At 37.9% G+C, this 23,698-nt stretch overlaps 1 protein-coding gene across 4 annotated transcripts in view; it reads left to right on the top strand.

Annotated features, from left to right (window-relative positions):
- Nucleotides 1–23,698, top strand: part of lingo1a (leucine rich repeat and Ig domain containing 1a) — a 170,863-nt gene that overhangs the window by 135,124 nt on the left and 12,041 nt on the right. The gene's annotated exons all lie outside the window — the stretch shown is intronic.

The raw sequence follows: 23,698 nt of genomic DNA, 5'->3' as shown, positions 1-23,698 counted from the left end.
AGGCGCGCGCGAGAGGGATAGAATGTGGGGATGGTGCGCGCATGTGTGCGGTAAAATCGAACCAATTGCCCCAAAAATCTCCCCCGAAAGGAATATTCTTATAATATTTGACAGAAATCCCATTGTGTGCAGTAGTCGTGATGTGCTATTTGTATTCATCTGCAAAAGATGGCTATCTGTTATATAGTCAGCCCCACAACATATTTTCTTCTTTCAATAAATCTACAGCAATTTATACAATCTTTTTAATTTATTTATTGTTATTTGAAATAATCAAAACCAGCTTCTGTTTTTAGCCAAGAGGAGAGTCTAAATTTAGATCCAACTGCGACAAAATGGGACAGGAGATGGGACTAGTGCGTTTTAAGTAATCTAACTGTCCATTTATTTACATAAATATACATATTTATGCGTGTGTGTGTAAACCTACTGTTGTCACACACTTGGTTATAAATATCTGCTCCTACGGTGATAGACGGCAGCAGCACAAGTGGGTCTCTATTTGTCTAAAAGCCCAATCTAATACATGACTGACTGATGATCCCCTCTCTAATATTACAGAGTGGGGCAGAGGGTGTGGCACCATGTGTATCTGAAGCCTGTCAGGGGGCTCTCTGAGGCTACCGTTTTGTTCCTTTCCTTCACTAACAACTTTCAAGTGCCTCCATCATACTTTTTTTCTCAAAAATATCAATTGCCTTTGCCTCTAGATTCAATTTTCAGTCTATTTTTGATTTCCTCAATGGTTGGGATTTAATCATGGCTGCTCTGCAAACTGCTAAGAGGCTGCTCAAGTGCGTGATCCGCTTTGTCCTGGCTACCTTGATTAAATAAATGTGCCACCGCTGACCTTGGCTCTCCAGTCATCAATAGGCTTCACCTTTTTTTGTGGAATATTCCAGAGGTCCCTCCTATCCTGTAGCATTAAGCTGCTCTTGACATCCTATACTGAATTACGACCTGCCGATCAATGCTCCCAAACCTCCACATAGTAGCCAAGTGAATGCGGGGCGTCAGATTTCACTGGAAAATTGTGTTTCCCTCATAACGGCTCCATATTTCAGGGAGATCTTCTTATATCTTAGTTTGTAATCGAATCACATGTGAACAGAACGGAGGAGCACAACAATCAGATGAGCCGGAGAGTGGCTGCTGCATTAATAATTCAGGGGAGAAATCGGCTTCGGCGTGGATTTGACAGCAGGACCGAAGCAGAGGAGCAGTCGAGACAGAGTGGGTGGCGATGATGGTGGACCGCGATGTTAGTGACTGATCACAGGCTTTGCACGGCACTCTCAATGACCAGCAGTGCTATTAGAGAGTGGGCTAATGCTGGCTTATGACGCGCTCCCCAGTCTCTTAGAGACTCTCTCATCCTCGGTGTAAAGCTGACACCTACTGCATCGACAAGGTGTTTATTAGCTCCCAGTTGTGAGGCCGCCATGTCTACATCATGTTACGGTGACACAGTGCTGTGAGTTTTCACGCGGGACACCAATTATGTTGTTTTTACAAGACCTCGCTGCCAATGTGCTTGATGCCACCGCCTTGGTGCCCAAGGCCGGGTGGCAAGCTGCTTGATGGGAGTCAGAGGGAAGATCTTATTTGCTGTTTGCCCTTGGTAAATGACATTTTAAAAGGGATGAGGGAGAACACAAGCTTCCATTTAAATCCCCTAGCAGAGTTAAGGGGGAAGAAAGGATCTTAGGCTGAATCTGAAATACTTTCCAATAACCCTATTGTTTCTCCTTAGCCATCCAAACAGAGATATATGGGGGAAATACTACTACAGATGCTACCACTTGATAATATAATCCAAGGATAGGCAACTCCAGGCCTCGAGGGCCACACTCCGGCATGTTTTTCAACATCCCCTGCTCTGGTATGTTCTAATTGGCTGGGCACACCTAAACCAGGTAATCAGTCATCAGTAGGGCTTGGATATCTGAAAATCATGCAGGCCCTCGAGGCCTGGAGTTGCCTATCCCTGACGTAATCAGTAGTCGCCGGTCATCTATGTTCGTGCATCGCTGCCAACGCTCAGGAAATACTTGAGTTTTATAACTTTAAAAAGTCATTACTTACATTTAATAGTAAACTTCTGTGCTTCAGCACACCCAAATGAAGAAATGTGTTTCTCCTCCAGAACACCCTACCAGCAGAGGGATCCTCCTTATAAAAACCTCTACAGCAGGAGTCTCAAACTGGCGGCCTGCAGGCCATTTACGGCTCCCAAGTATATATTTTGAGGCCCCCACCTTAATATGAAAGTTCAATGTCTGCTAAGCAATGTCTTCTGCGTGTCTACGGTTCTTTGATTATAGCTTTGTATTTGGTTTGTGATGTTTCAGCTTGCTTTATGCTTAAAACTTTGCATTTGCTCTAAGAGATGTGGCAAAATATTGATATCGCAATATATCGCGATATTTAGTCCTGCAATTGATTCTCGGTGCTTTCTCACCAAGTATCAATCTTTTATTTTCATTAAAAGAGGCTGTAAAACATTATATTGGTCATCCTTTGGTGAGATGTTGCTTTGGAGGTAGATAGGGGGTGCACGTTGGGAGACTGCTTGTTTTGGGCACCAATGTACCTGGCAGCTACTTGAATTATTTAATTTTTTTTCTGTTGTTTACAAGAATTTTGCACTAAATAGTGGCACTGACATTCATGTTTACTATTGTTAGCACTGAATTTTACAAATAATTCCAATTCAATTGGTGTCACTGCTTGTCAAAGACATAGTATTACTGATTTGCTCAAAAGTGTGTATTATTTGTTGCAGAAACTAAGACAGAAGTTGTTTATTATGATTTTGCTCAAGCTAAAAAAAAGGGGGGGGGTATATTTTCCTGAAAAAATATGTTTTTTTATATAATGTAAGTAATCAGAGACAATTTTTACTGATTACCGCAGTATTTTTATATGTCATCAATGTCATGACCCATGTATTGCGTATCGCCTTGTATTGTGAGGTACCCAGTAATTCCCAGCCCTATTTGCTATTAATGTTGGATCTGGTCATCAGAAAAGACCTTAGCGACAGTTGCTAGCGTGTTTTAGCTCCTGTCATTTCACAGGACAACATTGCTTCCTAGTACATAGACATTAACAAATGTTCAATAAACTTGTTCAGTAGACACAGACAATGGACCAAAGATATACGGTGGACGCAAAAACATATTTTTGGCACAAATGGAACCCCATACGGCCCAGACTCTGCCTTCAGTGACCCCAAGGTACTATCACATATATTCTAACGCATAATAACTAGAAATCCTTGTAGGTTGCTCTGTTTGATCATCTGATTGATGGATGATATCCAAAGTGAATCAGAGAGAACAACTAGTTAGTTAAGTGTAATTAAACAGGCCACATCTTTTAGTAATTACAGACAAATGTGTGTGTGTTTGTGGTGCTCTCAGTTTGCATTGTGTTGTAGATGTATATCCAGATGCTTAATTTACATTTGAAGTCAGCCACATTTCAGAGTATCACTTAGTACCTTTCACTTCCCTCAACTCCCTGAAATTACCTTGTTCAATTTTTATAGACCAAGAGTGGGCAAACTATGACCCTAGGGCCCATCATACACTTTAATCCGGCCTACCAAACTGGAATACATTATATTAACAATCTATTTTAATGTTTTATTTTCCCTGTAATTGTGGTGTCCCCTGATAGGTTGTGAACTACAAACATCCTTGTTTGGGTGTAGAAAGTTATTCTGCATACAGATTTGTTGTTTTTAATGATGTTCATGTGATTTTTCCAAGTCAGACAGTCCGTTTTCCAATCATTCAAACACCACATGAATGCAGCATTTCTCTAAGTTTCCAGGGGACATGAGGGACAACAACCCATTGGTCCAATTGGTACTAAAATGAGAACAAAAGTCACACATTTTAAAATAAGAACTCCAAATTGTTCTGTTTTGATATCAATTGTCAATCAAAATAAAAGCATGTTTTCATCCAAATTTGATGATATTTCTTTGATGTGGTGGTTTACCAAAAACACTCCATGGATCTGATTTTGCTCTGGCCCTTCTGTCAAATTTTAGACGCCTTTGTGGCCCATGAGTAAAAAAAAGTTTGCTGTTATAAACCAATCAGCACCTTTTGACACCCTGGAACTGAAGGGTCACGCAGGCCCAAATGGATGGTAATGTTATTAGATTTATACAATTCATGTTTAGTGGGTTGTGTTAAAGGAATCTTCTAAATAATAATAATAATAATGGTTTATGAAAATATCTAAGAAATCTGCTGTGGCTGTAAAAATAAGTAGTCTATGTTTAATCCTTCAACACCCTTTAATCCCAGGCAGCAGTGGATGCAATTTATTAATTGAATTGTTGAAGTATTCGTCCGTTGGCACAACTTTACTGAAGACAGCTTTGTGAACAATATCCAGTATGAAGCAGGATTTGTCATAGAGCTACTCAGAGTCTGTTGAACAAACAAGAACTTCAGATGATGTGTGTATTACACAGTATAAGAATAGATTCTATTATTATTTTACTATGAAAATATGTACTGAGAGGATAAATGTTTTTCATTTTATAGTGGTTTCAGTTTTACACAGCACCTAACCAAGGTCATTTATCAAAAACCAGCCATGTTCCTCGACGTATATTTGTATTTTTTTCAGAAATAAAACACAAATAACATAAATAAACGCAAATAATCCCAAGACAGACATGCAGGCAGAAAACATGTTATTTCATCCATGTATTCGTGTCCTGTAAATAATGAAAGACAACAAACAGCAGCTTTTGGTTATTTTTTTTTTTTGTGTGTGTGTTGCTATCGTTCTGTAGTTTGCTGTTTATATAAATAGACTTTTAGGTTTGGAAAAAGGAAAGTCGCTTCCCAAATGTTCCGTTGTAGAATAAATCATATTCTAAAGTCTTCAATGTTACTGCTTGATTTGTCTATGTTTCTGCATACAGAAAAGACTGTGGTTACCACATTGAAAAATCAAGAGAATTAACACGTAGCCCGTAGTAATGCCATGACAAGTCATCAATCAGAAGAGTCCTGACAGGAGCAGGTGTTGGAAATCATCCAAAATATATTTTTACTAGCCATAAGAACCCATAGTGATATCAGTGTAAAGCTGCACTCACACCGGACACAATTTACTGACGCCATCTAAAGTCCTGTCGCACAATTTGGGCATTGGGTGTGTCAATCCGGCAGCACTACAGGACATTTTAGGGCAAGCGTCAAGCAGTAAATTTAGGCGCATGCGTGAATTGCAAATTTTCTATTTTAGGAAAAATGGGTTGGGGTTCTCATGTGTTAAATAAAAAAAATAACATACAATTTTCAAATTTTATGGTAGTGCCTCTTATTTCATTCAAAGACAGTAATTGTCACTTTAGTGGTTCAGAATTTGCTGGTAGAAAAACATTTCTTCATTGCTGCCCGATCCATCTAATAGTCTTATCTAACCTTAGACTTCAGTAATTCGTCCACCTTCCTTTTACTCTTTAAGTATACATTAAGTCAAAATAAAGGGTAAAAGACATCAAATAAAACAAAAACTAGATGGTAATTGCTGGACTCAAAGTAGTTTTCTGCCCTTTTGCCGACCCTCTGAGAGAATGCATCACTTAAAAAAACAACAGTCGGAGTCATCAGGGGTCGGTAGGATGTTGTTGTGCTTACTTAATCTCTGCGCATATCCTCTGGGGAAAACATTCATATTTACCGCATAGGAACTAATGAGTGTCTAAGATGGCACTTCTGCAGCCAGGAAGACTTACTCACCCATCTTCTAGATGACTGAGTTAGCGTTTTCTGCTGAGCTGCTAGTGGACGGTGAATCATATCGACTGAGGCAGTTGATGGCCTCTGACTGGCAGCAGTAGATGTGAGTCTGGAGCCAACATGTTTCAGTAGAAGTCACTTAAGTTACGATGACCGGGCCAAAACACATTCTGTAATTTCATTTGCTTACAGCTTGTAGCAGTATGCCAAGCATATGGTACAGTGTGAGGCTATATTCTACGCTGCTCTAGTTTTTAGGGGGGTTGCGTTGATGGATTACATTTTGCTCGTCTTGGATGGTCTTATAAAAGGACCGGTGTTTGTTAAAGCAGCTCCTTCTTTTCCTAATGAAGTCAAAACGTGTTAGTGTCCAATTTCATATTGTCACCTATAACTACAGCCTTGATAAATTGCTTTGTAGAGGTGGTGTCTGTGCCGCAAGGGTGGAGAAAAAGATGCGTCGTCTTTCCCCTCTGACAGCATCTGCTCTGTGATTTTCTGCTGCAGCTGCATGGAAGCAGAGTTGTGGGACGACAGCAGCTGCACTTGAACAGAGCATATGATCTTTTTTCCATAAGTGGGAGCAGAATTTGCGTTTGTGCGCCACCTCGCTGATGCAATGGTTGTTGAGATAACCTGCTGAGATCGAGTTCACGTAGTTCTGCATGGAGGTTCAGTGTGAGAGCCCTCGGCGGTTGCTGACTTTGTTTAGCGGGTCATGGAGGGTCTTCCTAGTAGGGTTGTGTTGAGATAAAGTGAACTTGAAACAGGAATGGAGCTAAAATCTTGTCTGGTCTGTTTTTTTCAAGAATAAAACAGAAGATTTCAGTATCTCACAAACAGTCCAACCCAGTCAGAGATGGAAGCCCCCGATAGTTTGTCATTCCAAAGCTTTTGACACATTGTCCAATTTAGGCCAGCACAACACATCGCAAATGTATCGTCATCGCAATATCAGCTTGAGCAATACCAACACATTCTCATTCCCAAGTTGTCACATACTGATGCATGATTAAGAATCCCTCCCCATCACTTTTTGACGTTTTGGGGGTCTCCAACTCATTTTTTTTAGCGTTCTGGCTCTTCCAGTTAAATCAAGGCTCCCCAACCTCCAGGCTGCAAACCGGTACCAGATATGGACCACACCGGTACCCTTCTAATTAGAACCTCCTCCCTAAAAAAGAGCCCTAAACTTAAACCCCATGACGTTTGGCTGTACTCACTGACACATACAGTGTCCACATTTGAGCATTGGTCTAAGACTTCTATGATTTTTAGAGCTAATATTTCAGGTCTCATGTACTTAATTTCCTATACCGGACACTCAGGGAGGATAACTGACCCAAACAGTTAATGCACGTCCAGCTTTTTTTTAAATCATGAGTGGAACTATAAAATGTTCCACTTCAGGGTTAACCTAAACAATCAAAAGGGTGTCAGTATGTCGTGCTAATTGGGTCGGAGTGAGGTCTGCCCTTTTCTCTGAACGCTGCTGTTGCTGTTGCTGCTTCATGGCACTTAAAAAGTTCCATTTAAAGCTGCTAATCCCATTAAACTTCAGTGAGAACGCAGGCAGACTTGTTCAAACGCTGTCCAAGTAGAGAGGGCTATCCGCGCGATACTTGGACAAAAGTATACTCTGATAATTCACATTTTCTAATATGCTTCAAGCCCATTATCCCTTCCTTCCGTCAGATCAGCACATTTACTTTTTTATCCATTGACGAGCAGCGTCCATTCATCATATGATTCAAGTCAACAGGGGCCATGCTTTGAGGGATAAAGGGGGCCAAAGCTTTTAGGTCCCTAAAAGCTCACTATCCCTGCCTCTTCTGACTCCTTTGGTTTTCCTTAAAAGCTCCATCCGTCTGTCTGGTTGGTCTCCCGCCCTCACACTGGCTTATTTTCGCCCACTCACTGTCAACGCTGCATAAGAAAGAGAGAGGGAAAGCAATGACCGACCTATGTAACAAAGAGCAGCTAATGCTGTTGACGCGGGGAAAGTGAAAGTGGAAACAAGAGGTCAGATTTCAGGTTATCGAGCATCCTGGCCAACATGAAAAAGACGTTGGTTTGCTACACAAAATGAAGCTGCAAAAGTCCAACCAACGCTTCCAAGGTTCTTGCAGAAACAACTTGTCTGTGCATGAATTTGTTTACGGTCATTTTTGCAACTATTGCCAGAATTCTGATTAAATTGACTACTTAAATGTTTCATCTGAGTAATAGAAATAAAGAGGCATAATTGTAAATTAGCTACAAATGATTTATTGATGTTAACAATCTCAAATTAAAGAAGTGCTGCATTCATAAAATACTTTACAGTAGTGTTGTAAACATAGGTCCAAACAGATTTATAGAAATGATAGAAATAAAACTGTACAAATCTATAGATATTCAATAGCTTTTACTTTTATGTACTGAAAAAAAATTACAAATGCTTTTACAGCGACCTCCATCAGAGCTAGATATCTTTTTTTTTTTTTTTAGAGTTTTGTAAGATTAAAGCACTGCTTTATAACATTTAGTTGTGGATTCATGGACACAGGTTTTTGTACATCAGGACACACTTAGATTCCTGTTTGCATTTACTTCAAAAGATTATGAAAGGCTACTTATGTAACCAGGTAATTATGATCCACAGACAGAAAAACTAAAGTAACCATAAATGGACAGACTGCTGTCATGGATTGTATCCTATGAAGAGCAGTTTACCTCCATTTTCAGTTCCAAATGAACTTTCCTTCAGGTCTGTCGTATACGTGATCTTTTTGAAAAGAAGAGGTTTTCAATTAGGGGTGTGCCAAAATATCGATATTGTGATTTTTTGCAAAATTTCGTCCTACAATTGATTCTCGATGGGTTCTCACCAAGTATTGCCCTTTTTTTCTTTTTCAGAGAGGCTGTAAAATGTTATATTCCTTTGGTGGGTAGTGTTGCCAGACTGACTGTCGCGGGCACCAGCTACTTTAATGATTCAAATTTTGTTCTGTTATTTACAAAAATTTTGCACTAAGTAGTGACACGGCTGTTCATCAACTCCAACTCAATTGGTGTCAATGCTTGTCAAAGACATAGTGTTGCATAAAAGTGTATATTATTTATTATTTATTGCATAGAAGTTGATTACCATAATTGTGTTTAAGCTAAAAAATAAATGGGAATATCTTTCCCTAAAAAACATGTGTCCTTCCATATATTGTGAGTTATTCGAGATTAGAGATCTGTCAGATGCACAGAGGAGTCTGTAACAGAAACACAAGAGAATAATTATGGGTCAGATTAAGGGAACAATGCACAGGCATAGGCACTCAACCTCCAGAAGAAGTCTCAGGGTTTAGGATAGTTGACTGGATATTGAAGGCAGTGGAGAATCTTAGTTAAATTCAGGCCAGGGATGTGAGAATGATCATGTATGGCAACCAAGAAGGCCAAAAAGGCCCCAGATCCTGACACAAAAAACTTTAAAAAATTGAACTATAACTCTATGACCCAACATGTCATCATGGATAAGGTCGAAAACCAATCGTTGACTGTATATAAGGACTGGACTGAGTGGCCCCTCCCCCTTTCAAACAGGAAGTACCTTCTGGCTCCAAGAAGCTATAAACTTCATTTGAGAAATAAACAGCTATCACTCAGTCAATATATTTGTCAGAATAGTAGTTGATATATATATATATATATATATATATATATATATATATATATATATATATATTTCCTTTATTGTAAGATATAAACTGCTCAATTAAATGTGTCAACATAACCATGAGGCCTTTCTTCAACATTTAAGAAGTTTATAGACACATTTTGTGTAGCCCGCTTCCAAGTGCTTGGGGTGTGTATTTCCAACAAGCTCACTCCTGATTGGGGAGAGTGGTTGCCATAGAAACATTTGACTCAGGACGACTCAGACCAATAACTGCTTACTGACATTGTCTGGCTCCATTATGGCGACATGTGCATCGTAAAACAAAATGGTCATTGAATTGACTCAACTTTGTTAGAGCCGGTAGTATGACATTTTCTCAGTCCAGTTCTCATTTACAGTCAATGACTTACTGTCCAAATGAGAGTATGCATGTGGACACAGACTGTAAAAAATAGAAATATGATGTTGTAGGGTTATTATTTATTATCCAGAGGATTAGGTACATCAGAAAACCTTTAAAGAATAAACCTAAACTATGAAGTAAAGACCAATTTTAATATGATTTCATGGATGTCTTTGTCTGTCTGGTTTTGCTTTCATGCAAACAACACAATTTGATTTGTTTCACTTTGTCACACAGTTGCTCTGCTTTATTCATTATGTGTTTATGATAATTTATTGTATTAAACAATTTGGACCTTTTTTGTATTTCCAGCGTGCCATTCCAACTTGTTTTACATTTTCAATTATTGTTTCAAATCCCAAGTCATGTTTTTGGAGCCAAAGCAAAGTGTTGAAATTGTTAATTTAGTCTGACCAGCAGCCAGCCCGCCAAAGTGGTTAATTTATAATGATTCGAAAAACAAAACAAGACAACATGTCTGTGGCTCTATAAGAGGGTCAAATGTAAGCTAATACCTGAAACATTTAAAGGAAACACCTGTCAGATGACTAAAAAATAAAAGTTCATGAATTCACTCTCATTTAAATTGCATTTATCAAATATATTAAATATATTGATGATACTATTTATGAACTCAGTTGTGTCAGAAGCGATGTGCAGCTGGTGGTAAATGCGATTTCAGTGTGAGGTCGTTTCACTTTGAACTCTGTATGATCGCATAAATTATCACCTGCATCACGGCTGAGCTGCACGGGGGACATGGACAGGCTGGATCATGAACGAAGAGGAGATGAAGGTGCTCGTTTAGTCTGTCTGCTCAAAATAGTTCACGGTTTGATTTAAAGACATTTTTGTTTTAGAGCACTTTTTACACATTTTAATACAAAGTTCTAAATAAAAGACACTTTGACATGGCACCTCTAAGCCCCTCCTGCTATTTCTTATCTTTTTTTATCTAATAGAAAAGTAAAGCCTAGTTATGACATCGCATTCGACTAGTCAAAGCTGATCTTTATGTATTACTTTAGCAGTGTCTGTAGTTTAACTGTAGTGACACCCCGGTTATCTCCTCCAAATCCAGCGGGGATGAGAGAGCGCGGCTTAACTGGCAAAATGGTGTTGGTGTGACGTCGGTGGGAGGGAATGATGAAAGAGCCAGGCACTCATCAAAGGCGAGAAAACGAAATGGCATTTGACCTTGTGCGGCGCCGGCGTGTGACATGCTGGCACTGAAGTGCAAAGCAGTTTGTGAACCCTGGTGGGAACCGACGAGAAAGAGGGACAGTTTTCGGGCTGATGTGATTGGGGGGGGGGGACATTTTTGCCCCATTTAATAGTAGAGGGTAATATAAACTATGGTGGCTCTGAAGTCCAAATCACATCAATATATCACTCAAGGCAAACACTTATTAGTGATCACATCGACAAAAAAGTTAATTAAAACAGCAACGTTACAGTTCAGAAATAAAAACAAAAATTTAATAAATAAAAGCCAAACATAATTCTAAAAAAAATAAACAAAAAAGGGAAACATTTTGGATAACAAAAGTAATTTTCAGAAGTCAAAAAAAAAAAATTATAAACCAAGAAACTGGAAAAAGTAGATATTATGAGACATCACTGATTAGATGATGATGAGATTGTTCAACTTTTTATTTTGACGTCTTCTGGCAGAAGATAGTTCATTAAGCCTTTGAAAACAAGCACAAGTTCAGCCAAGACATCCTTGTTTTCCCTCTTCTTCTAAACTTAAACATCATCATCAAATCAAGGATTTACCATATTGTTTCTTTTTTTTCATATTTCCTTTGGATCTATAAAATGTATTTATTGTAAATTGTTTATGGAATTGAGTTTTTGTTTCTCAAATTTTGTTTATTTTTCTTAAATAGTTTTTTGTTGTTTTTTTTTTTTTTTTTTCACAACAAAGCTATGTCAATCCAATCTGCTGTCTGTAGTCCAGAAGGAAATCTCCAGACTAACTCCCCTAATCCTGGTTCTTAGCTTTTACTTGTGTTAGATACAAAATCATCAAATTAACAATTCAGCTCTTTTGAAATACTTTAAGTTTCATGAAAATGAACAAAAGCAGACAAAGAGGAATTTCCTCACTTTTTAACATCTAATATTCCTATTCTTTCTTCCTCGGACTGCTAACATTGGTGTTTATGTGCATCACAATGCTACTTTCTTAGATCTGTTTTAGTGAAATTATGAAAAAAACTGGAACAACTAGCATTTTTTACTGTCTATAAGTTTTATTCCTTGGTTGATTTTTAGCAAATAATCCAAGATATGCTACATTCACACTGTCCCTGCAATGCAAATGTCCAAAGAAAATGTAAGTAAACACACGTAAATGCACGTTTCATACCTTTGTTTTCAAATCTGCATGTTTATAAGTCCGTTTTTTGGGCTCTATGAGTAAAATGTGTGACTTTTGAACCTGCATTGAAAGTTAAACCAATTATTTTGGATTTGGCAGTGTCCCTGTTAATTCACAGAAGTGCCAACCATTTGATTTGATACTTCCTCATTAGATTTAGAACCCCCAAATGATCAATTTACACAAAATATACACACAAATACAATAATGACATACCGTAAAATAAAAAAGCAAATGTGCGTAAAATTCCAGTCCCAAAGAATGATGGCATGTTTGACAAATAACTCAGAAAATAAATGTTTCATTTAGAGAAGCAACTTTTAGTGGGATTTCATTGTATACCTTACTTGCAAGACTACTCTGTTCGCTACCACTCCTTTGACTTGATTTCTGGGTCAGCTCTAAAAATAAAACCTTCCACAATAAGTCGACACAAACAGCTGAAGATTTTAAGGCTAGGACGGAAGAAACTGCTCTTTCCTCACGCGGTCATCTGCATTCCCAGACCTTTTGTCCTACATCTCATCTCTAAATGTCAAACAACTATCTCACATAGATAAAAACATGACATGGCAACAAAGCTGTGCTGCAGACGGAGTGTCCACAAGCATATCGTCTGTCCTCTGCATGTTTCAACAAAGGAACTGCTCCGCGCGGGGAACCAAAGGAGAAGGACACTCAGTGTTTCTAATTAAAGCATACGTTGCTGCTTGGATTATCCTTTGGAGCTCAATTGACTGAAGCGGGCTTTGATATGAGCCGTTCTGACATAATTCTGGATCTAATGAGAATTCTCATGGGTTGAAGAAAAAAATATAGCCTAGTTGTTAATTAACATAGGGTAACTTTATGACAAATGCATTATTCAATATGGCAGAATTAGAAAATGCCTGAATCTAACTTGAAACACAGCTGATATGACTCCATTGGCGAAGGTCGAAGCGGCTGATGCCCGATAGGCCAGTACCTAGTTCCCCATCCAGTCTCGGTCATTATATTATTATTAATATTTATGGTCAAATTTCATGGATTATTGAGCTCCACATCCTGATCCACATAGGAATTGAGCATTACTTCCACTCCGAGCCTTTATTGTCCTTGTGTTCGCCTTTTTAACATAACTTATAATAGCTTTTTAATAATGTCAGCCATATGGCTTGGGTTGGATATTAATAAGGGATTTTCAAAAGGGCCTGCACTGTGATGAGTTTTTTTATCCTGCCAGGATGCCTTCTTTCAAAGTACTTGGGCTTCCTCCCATGACTCGACAGTGAGTTTGTGTGAAAGTTATCTCGGCGGCACTGGAAACCAGTCCTGGAGAGCGGTCCTCCTCTCGCCTGGTGATGACTTGGATGGGCTCCAGCCCCGCCGTGACCCTGCAGGATGAAGAGGGTATAGGAAATGGATGGGTGCACCGATGTTGACCAGGGATTTGCGGTATCGTTGTCAGCCCTAAAGCCATCTGGTATTACTATAAAGGGTCACCTTGTCATTAATCCATGTGTGGCATGTGTAGCACCTAAAGTGCCATCCTAAAAGCGAGATTTTGCTCCTCTTTACTTCCACTCAGATTACTAGAACAAAAGCATGTTGTGATTTTGTTTTGTTTTTTCCTCTATCTCCATGACCTCCTCTCCTTCTACAAAGAACTGAAGATAGGGGATGGGGGGGAGCAAGGACAGCTTAGACAAGTAATTTTGTCTTTAATTGCTTTAACCTCCCATGAGTGCTATTGCTTAAGCACTCCAAAACTGTTGTTGTTTTCCAGCACATAATCTTTGATTACAAGAAGGTCAGCATTTTTTTCCTCTAAGCTCCTTATGAGAGAATTTGGATCAGGTGGATGGCTTTGATAAAGGAGTCAATGCTCCCCTGCTGGAGTTGGGAGTGAGAGTGAACTGCCCCCCTTTTCTATCCAAGCATTACAGCACGTGCCTTCAATCGTCTTCAAAGCACATCTTGCCCATCGTATGATCGCCCGTCGTTGCTGGTACCCCCCTCTCCCCTAATCTTTTGTTTCTGAACAGACCTAATTTCCCAGTTCATATCAATACCGTCATTATGTGGGTTTTATCTGTCTAATTAAGGCTTCATCTTTCTGAACAATCTCTCCAAGGACAAGGATTAAGCTCCCCTATCTCTCCACTGGAGCCACAGTGGGGTCAGCCAGGCCAGTTTGATTCCCTATGGATCCCAGACGCAAAGAAAAAGCTTCTACTTCTGCTTTGCTAGAAAGAAGGAAAAAAAAGCTAAATATTGGATGCTGACTGCAGGAATCAAAAGATTTATTGATAAACTGGTGCAGGTTTTTGGAAAAATTGATTCCTTTTTAGCTTGCAAAACATCTCAGTGCTGCACCTTCAAAGCTCCCTGCTTATTTTTTTATGACTGACTCCGGTGTGCAGTGAACGTGCACACACACAAGCCTCCGCATAAAACAAATCCCACAATAATATATAGCCTGTTCTTTTCCCGGCTAATTTTGAAGTAAAATAAACCACCTGAATTGATGGTGTTGCAGACTAGAACCTTTAGACAATCCTTTTTCCTGCTTTCATGATTTAAAATAAACCATGCCTCGTGCATTTAGAAAAGGATGATTTGTTTTAGCTGGCTGTGGGATAACAACTCCCCGTTTGGCAGTTCAAGGGTAGCATGAATTATGAATTTCAAATGCCTTCTTTTGGGCCCACTTATAATGTTTTAGCTCGAAAAGTCAACAGATAAAAGTCGAGGTCAACGCTCATTATAATAACATCCAGGAACTTGCGCTACAGACAGTGAAAAGACAGAAGTAAGGAATGTTTGCAGACCTGCCTCCAGATACAACTTTTTTTTAAGCTATTGTCAAGAAATAAAACAAAAAAGCTATTAGTATAGAACCCTGAAGATTTAACTCCAGATACCAAATCTTTGGTTTGTGTTGTGTCTGAGCGTTTGCTATCAGAAAAAAACTCTTAATGAGTTAGCAGTCGTGACTTTTATCTGTTACTCAACTAAAATAATAATAAAAAACAAAATTAACCCATTTTATTTTAGCAAAATACATTTAATTTAAGCTAATTTGCCACTGTTAGATCTTTAGTGTTTGAAAACATGCTATAACTTAACTCACCACATCATTTGTGTCTCTGTACCACCATAGGAAACTTGTTGTAACTAATTTTTTATATTATTTAAACTCTTAAGACGTGGCATATACAGGCTTTTACATCACATTTCAGGTTTTTAGTAGTTAATTCTGCTTAACTGGGGTCCTGTCACTATGTGTGTCGAGGGTTAGCTTCAACATTAGCTTGAGTCTCTGGAGGTTAAGCTTGTAATTTCTTACACAACTTTTCATTTAAAAAAAAAGGTAAAATAAAAAAATACTGAAAAACTTGTGCAGAGATTGATATTTTGCCAGATTTTTTAATTAAGAAGCATGCTAAATATTATTCCACATTTTGCGTTCTAACAAAAGTCAAGAACCTAAATGTTATCTTTATTTTTTACAATTAGCAAATATGTTTTTATACACTATTCTGAGACTTTATTTTCTCATCATTTTCACACTTTTCTCTCTTGTTTAAACTCTCAAATTCAGCCCATCACAGAAAAATGAGTCCAGTATTACAGACTGAAAACAAAGATCTGATCAAGATTGAAGACTTACTGTATATAGAATCTGAACACAATCTGTGCAGGAGACACAGCACAAAGAAGGTTGATTGACAATACTCGACAACTAATACAACTAATGTTCACCCTAAGCCACAAAATAGTTAGGGACCTCTTTATATTGTAATGTTTTCTAAATTTTGGGTAGGATGCTTTCAGCTGCTGCTGCCTAAAAGTTTCTATTTTTTTTAAAGTTGTGGTTAAAGGCAAGATGTGAAGTGTTGCATGAAAAATACAAGGGAAGGGGTACGGAAGACACCAATGCTGCATCATGCTTCAGTTACTCTATGATACTGTTTGACTAATCATTGGCTGTGGAGCAAAAAAAAAGAAAACAGGATAAGACTATTTAGCAATTTTAGTCAAACTTTCTATGACCTTTCAAAGGTAGAACATGATGCTAAGAGGTTATGTCCCAGTCAGTCTCATCTGTTCTGACATGCTGGCATGACATCAATTTAATGGCTCATGCTCTCTATTCTTTTTAGCATTTTCTTTTCTTTTTTCTGAGCGGTAATCAAGTTGACAGTTTGCATTACTGTTTTTTTTTTTTTTTTTTTTTTTTTACACTGAATTAAAACTTCAATAAATCGATCTATTCGATGAATGGTCTATTTTCAAACTTGTGTTATAAGGCGTACCAAACTATAAGGTATATTAAGTGAGACAAAAGATTCAGAGATCACAGTAATTCTAATTTTTGTTTGTGACATGCAACACCTTAGCAAATGTCGCTGTGACAACGCTAACTCCAAATTGGAATTGTAGCTGCTACACATTAGCTGCGTTAGGATATGAACAACTCCCAATCTTGTTAGCAACATGTGAAAAAATGGAGTAATACCACTAAAATAAAGTCCCTGACTATGCAAACTCCAAAGTAACAAGTAAAAGCAACAGTGCAACACTGCTTAACAGTGTAGGCTACTACGCTAACTCACAACCTTGTTAGTAGCATGTTAGCATTTTGATAGTTCCCAACTGGTTTGTGACAAGAAAAAATGGGCTGATACCACTAAAACAACGTTCTTAACTATGCTAACTCCCAACCAAATAACATGACAGAAACAGTACAACACTGCTACACAGTGTACTACGCTTACTCAAAACCTTGTTAGTAGCATTTTTTCTGCTACATATTAGTTTTGTTAGCATATTTACAACTCCCAACCTTGTTTGGAACATGTGAAAGAACTGACTGAGACAGCTAAAACAAATTTACTGTGACTACGCTAACTTCCAACCTTGTAAGTAACACATAAAAAGAAACACAATACAACACCGCTACACGTTAGTCTATTTACAATTTCACCCAGCCTTGTGAGCAGCTTGTAAAAAAAAAAAACAGTTAGAAAATGCTAAAACAAACTGTCCCGCACAGGCTTAGGTATGCATGATTGATTGAAATCACACAGATTTTTCTATTACAGAAATAATGAAATGCATTGATTAAAAAAAACAAATAAAAACAAAGACTCTCTTATTTCATAATTGATTATTTAAATATAGTGCTTGAAAAGGATTGGGAAGAAGTGAATAATCCCACCCCTACTTAGTTACTTCATTTCATAGTTTTCGTAATCCAGTTCTAACCAGATGAGCATTCAACACTTGTGCTGTAGCGAATTGTGATTCTGGCTCAAAACTGTACGACTGGATGGATCCAAAATTGATATTTGTTACTTTTGTGCCGCTAATGTTAAGCTAGCGCACAACAGAGCTCTCAGCGACGGGAAGGGGGGCGGGTTGCTCTGTGTCAACAATTCGGCCCACAACACAGAATTGTATTTCTTATGATCTACTGCTGCTGTGCATAAAGTTTGTCTTGCAAAACATCAAAGGCTTTTTGATTTTGGCTATAAACTTCTTGATCACAATTAAAAGATCAATGGGAAGAATTTTACAATAAATAGAAAAAGATATGGTTGGTGAGGGACTTTAAGTGCACTTTATAGTCCGGAAAATACTGTACTCTTTGTATGTTAGACAGCTATTGTCAGACACAATGACTTTCCTGTCATCTGGCCCAAGCTTTTGTCTGTTGTTCAAGCGGCCCTTTACAGTTAAAGCACATGCCATTCATCTGCTGTCATTTTTGCAACAAAGTGCGCAAAAAAATGAAGTTATGAAACAAATGCTATAGTGTTGGAGGAGGCTTTGCTTCTTTTTACTACTGCGGTATACAACAGCAGCAACCTCCAGTGTCTGATCCCTGTGCACTGGTGTGGCACTTTCTGCATTAGAGTTGACTCTTTATCAACCAATTACAGCTCATTTCTCTTTAAAAATAGGTCTCACTGTGAGCCAGAGCCGCAGCTAAGCAAAGGAGACATTTTCTTCGCCTCAATGGGAGGAAAGCCTTTAGATGCCCGTCACAATTAAAGTCAATATGGCCCCAGGCCCCTCCACGCTGCACACTGTGACCATAACATCCAAGCAGCCAATGAGAAAAAGGCTTAATTATTCATTAGAAACTAAGGCGTGTTTTCTTGTTGACACCAGAAATTGAAGAGCTAGTGCAACTTAGAGTGCAGACAGTACTTCACTTGAATGCTATGGAACAAAATGTACTTCAAATAGGTCACAATTTCCTTGATATGTTTAGATTTTGCTGAACCAAAATTTCTTGTAAGATTGATCACACTATTTTATACTATTTTTTTCATGTTTTCTTTTTTCTTCTTTTCTTCATATGTCACACATTTCCTTTTTCAAAAAAATATTTTTATGAGTGAGCAAGTTATAAAATGTTTTTTATAAAACATTTTACTTATTCAGTTTTTAAGTTCAAGTTTAAATCATTGGTCTTTTCAGCAGCCTTTGCATACTTTTACTATTGTCTTTGATTTGATTTTAATTTGTGTAGCTTTATTGTTTTCTTTTTTATTTATTTTACTGTGTGTAGCCAAAGATTTTTTTCTTTGGTTATATATTAATGATTTAATAGCGTTAATGGTAAGACAAGTTGGTTGAGTTCTTTCTTTCAACTTGCAAAAAATATTAAAAAATAGGATTACGAATAGCATGCTGTTAAAAGGTATCAGAGCAAGAATGATCACAAATGCAATGACTGAGTGATAGCTGTTTATTTCTCAATAGAAGTCATTACAATTTCATTTTCTTGGAGCTAGAAGGTTATCAGGTTTGTAGATATGATTATCTACAATCTTTTCTATTGTCTCACCACTATGGTGACAGGTTTTGAGCTGTTTCAAATTAACAATCACAAAGCCTAGCTTTCCATAAACTGCATTAGCTGACCTGGAACCGTGTCCTGTGTTTTATTAATAGATTAATCATCGTGTTAAATTGTCAGTATTTTCCATATCATGTTTATTGATCAACAACCCCCAAAACACTGACATTAGCAGTGACATTTTGTGTGTGTATAATTGCAGTAGTGTCTGTATCCCAGGCAGTATGCGGTAGTACAACTAGTTGCTGGAGGGTTCAACTTTTCCCTCTACCCATGACAGCCCTGATGTAGAAACTAAAGCTGCCCTGGGATGTGGGAGGGGCCAGACCTTCTTGGCAGGACTTGCTGCGAGTTGAGAAAAATGAAAGACAAAATGTTCTCTTCATTTTTATTTCACATAATGCCAAAAAAATACTAGTTGTCTCTTTGAATAATTGGGTTGTCTAAATATAGCAACAGTCAGTTCCCAGGCGCATCATTTTTTTACAGACAAGTAGATCTTGATTTGGTGACCACTAATTTTAACAACATCAAGCAGATGCTGATTTGATGATTATCGAGAGAATGAAATATGGTGTTTTTTCGACTGTTGTTACTTGTTTCCACTGAGCGGTCCGGCTGGGTACGGGACGGTAAGGAGTGGTACGGTATGGAACTGTTAATTCTGGTGAACGTTTCCATTCAGTAAAAACTGGCTTCCACTGTGGTTTGCTTTCACGTCGCATGTGTGGTGTAGACCGCTAGCATGTTCTTGCGTCATTGTAGTGCAACGACTAGAAAAAAACAAAAATGGAGCTCATCCAGCAACTCGTCTTTTTATTGTTTTACTTTTTGTACATCGTGTATAACAGGAATTTAATGTTGTTTGAAAGAAAATTACAGGTGGCTAAGAAGAATACCACTGTAAAGAGGAAAACGTTAGCTTAAATGAGTTGGCACTTTCCAACGTCTTCATCATTTTCTGCCAAACAACTTTTCAATGGACCTAAAACGATGGAGGTTCAGTTTAGTACTGTTTAATGCAGAGTTCTCAAACTCAGTTTACAGAGTCTGGCTGAGGCTGGGCTGTATGGCGTTCCATTTGTGCCAAAAATATGTTTTTGGTCCACTTTCTATGACTTTGGTCAATTGTCTATGTCTACTGAACATGTTTATTGAACATTTGTTCATGTACGGCTAAGCAATGTCTTGTATGTGTCCTGTGAAACGACAGGAGCTAGCAATACTACTAGCAGTTGCTAAAAACTTTTCTGATGACCAGATCTAACAACAATAACAAATGTTAAGTTTTAAGCATAAAGCAAGTTTAAAAATCACAAAGGTATTTCTTAGTTGACATTGAACCTTCATATTAAGGTGGGGGACGCAGAATATGGACTTAGTGGCCCGCGGGCCGCCAATTTGAGGCTCCTGTGTTTAATAGTTCCATCCAAAATACCAGATGGGACCACTCATTGGAAACGAGGTTAAAGTGACCTGCAGTCACTCTAGATGGCTCCATAGGAACTTTAGTTCATGTTTTGACTCACATGCTGCGAGTAGAAGTGGCCCACCCAATGTTGCTTTAGAACATTGTGCTTTTATTGGTTGAAAAACCTTTTTTAAATTGTGACAACAGATATTTGTTCCTGTAGTGGCAGTGAATGTGTGTCCTTAAAGCTTTAAAATACCCACCTATAGCCATAATTATAATCCATGTGCCTTTTTTAGCAACAAAAACAAAATTACAGTCCTCACTTGGGACGGAAAATCATTTATAATATATAAAAAAGGATTTGCTATATTAGAGTTGAAGTCATGTTGTGCAGACTGACTTAACGATGAATCAAACTTTGAACAAAGCACACAGTGTGAATGTGTCACCAGTAGAACAAATGCTGAGATATGAAATTGTTATTATCCAGTATGTCAGGAGATGCTGACTCAAAGCACAAATCTTTCTCTCTGGCCCGGTGCTTGAAGCAGACTTTCTAAAAGCATCTCCCGGGGTCTTGTTAGTGCCGGTGTCTCAGCTCTCTCAACTAAACAGAACCCACACTCATCCCAGATTAATATCCAGCGTGAGATCTAAAGCCCTGTGACCTTCAAGTGTTATTGTTTGCCTGCTTTTTTCCCCTGCTGCTCGGGTTGTTGCGTCAAATTTGCTTCTGAAACTCTTAAGAGTTTGTGTCTGGTGTGTTGTTGGGACGAAAGTCCACGTCTAACCTTCTGGACGTAACCGCCTCCAGCCAAAGCTCTGTCAGCAAGATCTTCAGCAAAAACCACAATATAAGGAATCCTAGTCGGGGTCCATAGCGTTAGATGACAAAGCAATATGTAAATGAAAAACACATCTCATTTCATCTGCATACATTTTTGTCTTGTCGAGTCAAACTATTAAGCATTATTTTCCTTTCCCAGCTTGTGTGAAAACAGGAGGATCTCTCTGTGGAGAACTGAAGCTCAGCATCTCTCTGCTCTGCATTCTACTTCCTGCCACTACAAATCCACCACAGATGGTGAAATAGTTGCATCACGTCTTTGTTCGTGTCTCCATAGGGCTCATTCTTATCATTATTAGAAGATCTGAAAGTCAGTGTATTTTGAACAATTTGCTACAGACTTGACTTTTTTATTCCCTGAATAAATTGGACCTTTTATCCTTTGAAATGTTACGCTAATAAAAGGCCCAGATGACCAAACAGCAGTTTTTTGGGTTTTTTTGTGAAACAACAGAAGTTGTCCCAAAATAATTTATAACCTTGTTTATTTGACACAAAATGACATCCATCCAATACTGATTAAACTTGTTAACATAGAACCCAAGACAATTAAACCATGTTTTTTTTTTTTTTTTTTTTTTAAGCTCAGACATAGTTTTTAAATTCCTCAATTGAGAGAAAAGTTTCCTGTGAGATAAACTTTAACCTGTTGGAGGTATTTGGTCCTGTAAACCACAGCTTTTGATCTATTGTAAAGACCTTCAGTGGTCTTTTGATCATGATTATGTTGTTTTTAGACAAAATATGATAGAATTTATGCAGAGTGGCAGTAATTGGTTGGAAATTCGCCTCTGGACTGGGGCTGGACTGTCTGCGCGGAGCAACCCCGCCCTTCTTCCTCTACCCGTTGCGAAACAGAGCAGGGAGCTTGTAGCCCTCTTTGCGTATTTTCTATAAGTTCTTTTTTAAAGGAATTCTTTCATCTTCTTCTGACTAACAACAATTTCCTCCATCATCAAAAAATGACACAAGAACATATTAAAAACATAGTTTTCATTGGAGTACATATATTGTTGCAGTTTCTCATGATGCAGATTTTAGTAGAGGTATATGACATCAAATATGGACTAGCCGTGTGTATATATATATATATATATATATATATATATATATATATATATATATATATATATGCTGTTTTTTCACTTAAGTATTAAAGCCTAATCTGAGTTCAAGTTAGATTAACACAAAAGCCTTTGTAATTTTTAAAAGCATTTTAATGTCACAATTAAAACTGTTCACTTTAATGATAAAATAAAAAGATTTTAAGATTTTATGCTGGGAAATAGGTTGAAGTCTCTTGTGAACCTAAACCTGCGGTGCCTGTCTGCCTCTGCCTCATTTGTTGAAGTGTTGGCGCTGCGGGTATTCTATGACACACTTAAATCATCTTAGATTTCCTGATGTCAATTAGAAGAAGTGTGGCGTGGTAATCGATATGTTATGATAATGCTTTGACCTTTCAAATTAAGCCACAGAGCTGGAGACTCCACTAAAAATCTATCATTACAGCCACATCAGGCTAAAAAATTAAGAAATACTTTTTTTTTTTTTTTTATAACAAAGCAAGCTGGGAACCTAAAACACAAATAACAGTTAAACCCTTGAATTTTTTTATTACATTTCTATTCAGGACTGGAAGATTCCTGTGTTTTTGTTTCTTACTTAGTCCATTAGGTTAAGACAGACACAAAGGTATTGAACTAACCATCTTTTTTGCTTTCAGTCCGTTAATCATCAATTATCTCGTTATTTATGTCTAAGACTGTGTGGAGAATCCGGACAACCTGGAAAGAAGCCATGCAGGCTTAGAGAGTCAACTTGGAAGAACTACAGCTACTGACACAGCTCCCATGAATCCCACAGAACTGAGTCCCTACACTCACACTTTCACAAAATTACTGTGATGGCATAAAAACAAGAGATTAACGCAATTAAAAACAAAAACACACCCAAATGTAAAATAAAATGTCTGTAATTAATTAATCACATTTAATTAATTAATTAATTAATTAATCACAATTAATGTGATCATTTGACAACCCTAATTATTTGAGTGGAGAGTTTCCTTTGTTTGACAAATGTGTCTCATCAAAAATTTGGTTCTGACCAATATTAGGGACACTGGTCTCCCTAAGTACAATGATCTAGGTTTGCGTTTAAGTGAACCTTGCTGTGGTTCTTTACAGTGTGAACACAGATGAAACATCTCAACTTTGGAACATCCCATGAGTAAACCTGATGTAGTAAGGAGGTGAAACGTCCCACGAAATACATCAATCAGAGGCCTACATTGACTGTATAAGATAACTGGACTGAATGAGTGTGATGTCACCCATAGAAAAAGCCTTTATTCAGAC

The sequence above is a fragment of the Oryzias melastigma genome, linkage group LG6 (genome assembly GCF_002922805.2).
Source record: "Oryzias melastigma strain HK-1 linkage group LG6, ASM292280v2, whole genome shotgun sequence".
NCBI classification, from domain to species: domain Eukaryota; kingdom Metazoa; phylum Chordata; class Actinopteri; order Beloniformes; family Adrianichthyidae; genus Oryzias; species Oryzias melastigma.
This window is presented reverse-complemented; position numbering and strand designations above follow the sequence as displayed.